The 5,149-nt window shown below is 40.4% G+C and overlaps 1 non-coding gene across 1 annotated transcript; it reads right to left on the bottom strand.

Annotated features, from left to right (window-relative positions):
* Positions 1-231: 231 nt before the first annotated feature.
* LOC123253879 lies at positions 232-341 on the bottom strand. The gene has a single exon (XR_006506629.1). It is a non-coding gene; the product is annotated as a U6 spliceosomal RNA (small nuclear RNA).
* Positions 342-5,149: the final 4,808 nt, after the last annotated feature.

The following is a 5,149-nucleotide window of genomic DNA, read 5'->3' as shown; positions in this document are numbered from 1 at the left end:
TAGCTAGTAAGTGTCTAAGGGCAGATTTGAACTCTAGTTTTCCTGACACCAGATCCAGTATTCTGTCCACTGTACCATCAGCTGTCTCTACTGAATAATTACTTCTGTAACTACCTCATAGTAATGTTGAGAGCTCAAATGAGAAAATATTTATAGAGTCCTCCTCAAATTTTATTATTTAACAATGTAGAGAATTTTATTTTAGAAACTAAACTTATTACCTTTTAAAAAATAAATATGGAAGGCTTGCTTCATGAATTTAGCATGGCGTCCTTGCATAGAGGCCATGCTGATCTTGCCTGGATAGTTCCAATTTTAGTATGTGTTCTGCCTAAGTGGACATTCATTGTCTTTCCATCTAAATTTACCCCTTCCTACAAATTTGTCAGTGAGCCAGGAAGCATTTATGAAGCATTTGCTATGTGTCATTCACTCACTAATTTCCAGTCTCCCCAGTCCCCCAGGCAGGACAATTCTGAGCCATTCTTTATCTTGCTTCTTTTTCCTACCTCCATATCTAATCAGTGGCCCCAGTCTTCTCATTCTGCCTTCACATTGGCCTTCCGCATCTCCCTTTTCTCCCAGCCCAGTGCTCTCTCCCCTGCAGTACACACTTGCCTCACCCCCTTCTCTTCACCTTCTATTGCTAACAGCCCAGCTCAGACCCTTAATTCCTCTTGCTTAGATTACTTTCACAGCTTCCTCACTGGTCTATCTGCTTAAGGTTGTTCCTTTTTCAACTCCTTCTTTTTTGCACAGTTGTCAGTATAATATTAAAGCATGGATCTGATTATGTTACCTCCTGCTCATGGTTATTCATGCGTCTCCATTCCCTCTAGGAAAAGAGACAAACTCCTTAAGGCTGGCATTTAAGGCCCTCCACCATGTGGCTTCCAATAGCCTTTCTGTTATTCTCTTTCACAAACTCTCTCCATTTCAGCTAAACTGGACTCCTAGCTCTCCCCTGAACTGGACACGCTATCACTTACCTCCTTGTAGACATGGAAGCTGTTTCCTATGGCTGGATTATTCTCCTTCCTCAAATAGATGTCTCAAGAACCTTATCTTCCTACTCCACTCAGATTCAATGCCTTCTCTTCCATTAAGGCTTTTGTGACTTCTCTCCCTCCCTCCCCCCAGTTTTTAGGGTTCACTCCCTTCTCCTTATTCTCTTCTTCTTTGTGCTCATTTTCCAACACCCAGAAGACCATAAGCTTCTTGAAATTAGTGACTATTCTTAATCTCTCTTAATATTCCCAGCTTCTAGCATAGTGCCCTCTACCCGAAAGGGGATCAAGGACTGACTGGCGAATTAAATTGCATTAAGGAGTCTCTTTCGTGGCCGCCAGTTTTACTCACCTGATTAGCTTCTTTTCCACCCAATATTCAGGATAATTGAAAATGAAGTTTTAATAGCAGGCACTTTTTGCTACTGACTGCTGTCAGTGAAACCTGAGAGGGCTACTGATAATGTGCAGACAGACACTGCTGGGCTAATGGAAGCTGGAGATGGAAATCAAGAACTAGGATTTATTCCTGCTATTTGCAAACTTCAGTGCAGAAAGTGGTGATGCTGGTCCTACCGTAGAGCATTTAAAGCCAATTTCTTTCCAAGATAGCAAATTGAATTTGATGCTACATTTTGGATAAGTGTGGTAATGCTGAAATTACTGTAAAATTGACAAAGCCCTGGTGGATTCCACTATAAGACAAACGGATGGAGAAGCTTTGTTTACGTGGGAAAAGATACACCTATTGTTCTTACCTGAAGAGGAAAAGTGCTTTGGTATGTTGAAGTTATCGCAATTTTCTTGAAGATTGCTCTCTATATTAAGTGTTTAGCTCATCTACATAATCCTCCACAAAGGAAATTGAGAGGTAATAAGGGAAAGATAATTGCAAGAGTTGGAAAAGAGCTGGTGCAAAGATAGGTGCCCTAACAACTCGGAGATTATATTTTTATTTGCTATTGACTAAGTGCTAGGAACATGTGTGGCACTTACATGAGAAAGAAATATGTAGTCTATACTCCCTAAAGAATTCATCTTCAGCATCAGTGGTTTCTAAGCCCGGGTCTCAAGTTACCTCGGGTATTGCCAATTCTATGATCCGATTGCACAAAACACTTAGGAAATTCTCAAAATTAAGGTAGCATTCATCCCCTTTTACTTGTCATCATATATAGTGACATTCCCTTAGGATCTGCTCCAAGTCGTTCCTGCTTCAGTGGATCTCTGGTTTCACCGACGCCACCTTGCCACCCCTTTGTATCTAATGTAATCCTTGCCCGTGTTTTGAGATTGGGGTTGTTTTTTGTTTTGTTTTGTTTTTGTATTTTTCCCCCGTAAGCCCCCCCGTGGAGGATCCACCCGATGCACTGGCAATCTTCCTCTAGGTCTTTTTAATGTTGCATGGGCACCAGGGCCACACTCAGGCTGCCCATCTGTTCTCCCTAGTTCTTACTGCATGAATGAACACTCTGAAAAGCAGGCAAGAATCACCAGCTCTTGAGGATGAACAGAAATCAGGGCCTACTCTTTAGAACATTAAATGATTGTGAGGATTTGAGTACCTGATTTCCAATATCTCTTTCAACTCTAAATCTTGATTCTAAGATTATTTTAAGAAAGATAATGAGTAAACTACAAGGTGAAAGAGCATGCATTTTCATGGCAGACTGGCGGAGGATACCACGATTTTCAACTAGCCATATTAGCAACTCCTTAGTGACTTATCTTTATTCACCAAAACATTGTTTTGCCTTTTAGTTTTACCCTCTCTGTCATACACACACGCACACATGCACTTATGCACACACGCATACAGTGCATTTACTCAAAACAACAAAGAACCCCCAAAACAGAAAAACTGAGCAGTCATGGAAAGGGATGAGATGTATTAATTCTGGTTATTTACTTGTGGAAATAAGCCAGTTCTGTTCTCTTCTCCTCCTGGGTCCTAAAGAGTCCTGCTGGGGCCACCATTCAGGCATTAGCTACATCTGTTGCCACTACTGAATGAAATCTATTCTGGGGGAATATTTTTCCAGAAGGGAACTTTCATCTTCCCCAGTGTGAGATTTTTTCAAATACTTATTGAGTAATTAACTTAAACAAACACATGTGTACCAGTGTCACAAGCAGAATTTGATTTCATTTTATACTGTGGTTGTTTTTAGTTTGGGTTTTTTTCCTGTGATCAGAGAACCTCAAAACTCATCAGAGATCAAGGGTTCCAGATGTGATGAAACACCCCTAGCAGTGCTGGTGGCCTCAAATACAGAGGCTTGTGTAGCTTTTTGCAATCTCAATGTATTATATTGGTAAATAAGTGACTAATTCATTGACCTTGGAGATGACAACTGTTTTTAGTCCCTCACTTGCTCTTTTTTAAATGCTTTTTGCACTCCTAACATTCTTCATCATGGGACATAACAATAATTATAGCCAGCATTTATAGAAGGTTTTAAGTTTACAAAGCACTTCATAAATATGATCTCATTTGATTCTCACAACAACCCTGTGAAGAGAGTGCTATTATTATCCTTCTTTTTCGTGTAAAGAATATTGAGGAAAAAAGAGGATGTGACTTGCTTGGGACCACACAGCTAATAAATGACTGAGACAGGACTTGAATTCAAGCCTTCCTGACTCCAAGCCTGATATTCTATCACCTATATGCCACCTCGAAGGAAACCTTAAGCTTTCCAAGTCTAGATTCTGTGCCAAGCTAGCACAACTTTAGAGACAGGTTCCGTGATGTGGAACAGTCTGGACAGATCCAGAAAAAATCATCAGCAGGTTGGTGACAGAGTGATAAATATTTTAAGAATAGTAACTGTGCGGGAAGAGTTGGTGCAAGGAGCCACCTCACTGGAGAAATTATGGATCTTGAAGAACTGCATTCAGAAGAAGCATTTTGAATCGGGGTTGGTTAGGTCAGCTTGTTGTTTAGACTTGCTGGGGCGATCTCACTAGCATTTGTCCAAAATGTACAATTGTCGCCACATCATTTCCAAAAATAATATTTACTAGCCGAAGTTAAAAAAAACTGCTGCTCAGTAACTGATTGCTGACAAGTTATTGACAGAAATCACTAGTCAGTTGTAGGGATAGATCCATTTCCTTCTCTCCAGAAAACACAGACACAAGCACGCACTTAGGTTTGGGTCTGGATACCCAGCCCCCTGTTTCTTTCTCCTGGTAAGATGGTTCATGACAGATAAGATAATACCTGAAACTTTCCCTTGAGGAAGACCAAGAAAAGAATCAGAGAAAAAAGGAAAAAGGAAGCACCTATTTTACCTTTAGAATTTTACTCTATTTGCCATTAATTTGTTCAGAGCTTCTTAATAATTTATTAATAAAATTATCCATCTGTCTTCTCATTAAGATAGAACCTCATGTAGAAACAGGACTGAGTCAAGCCACGTCATCTTTCTTTCTGCGCCAACATCATTCTCTTGTGGTATACCTTTCCTGCTTCCACTGAAGTGATATCATGCCATATTGGGGAAACTCAAAGGATTCCTTTCCATCCTAGGCCTGCCCCAATTGAGCAGTATACTTTCTCTCCATTCAGTGTCCAGCTTAGGTGCCACCTGCTTGATTCCTCCAACTGAATTTATGGGTTTGAGCATGTAGGCATGTGAATATGTGTGTGCATATCTATATGCATATATATGTTTATATATATATATAATAAAATCCTCAGATTTTCCTAGAGCCTTTTGTCTGAATTTCTCCTTTGCTCCCATCACACTCTCTACTTTTTATGGTAATTTTTTGTACATTCCTTAACCGTTCCTTCCAGTAAACTTTAGGCTCTTCCAGGGCACAAACTATTTCCCTCTTCATCATTCTTTCATCAGTAACTAACACAGAGCCTGACATGAAATAAGTGCTTAATAAATCAGTGGACTACCTCAGGAGGCAATCAGTTTTTCTCCCTTCCGTCACTACCACCTAGAACAGGGGTCGGCAACGTATGGCTCTCGAGCCATATCTGGCTCTTTTGAGGGCCAGATAGGGCTCTTTCTGCAGGAGCCATAAAGTCCATTTTTTTCAGGCACTGTTACAGGAGCGGCACTGTGAGCACTGTACGGCTCTCACGAAATTACATTTTAAAAAATGTGGCGTTTATGGCTATG

This window comes from Gracilinanus agilis, chromosome X, assembly GCF_016433145.1.
Source record: "Gracilinanus agilis isolate LMUSP501 chromosome X, AgileGrace, whole genome shotgun sequence".
Classification (NCBI taxonomy): domain Eukaryota; kingdom Metazoa; phylum Chordata; class Mammalia; order Didelphimorphia; family Didelphidae; genus Gracilinanus; species Gracilinanus agilis.
Note: the sequence above shows the minus strand (reverse complement) of the source record. Positions and strands in the feature narration are given on the sequence as shown.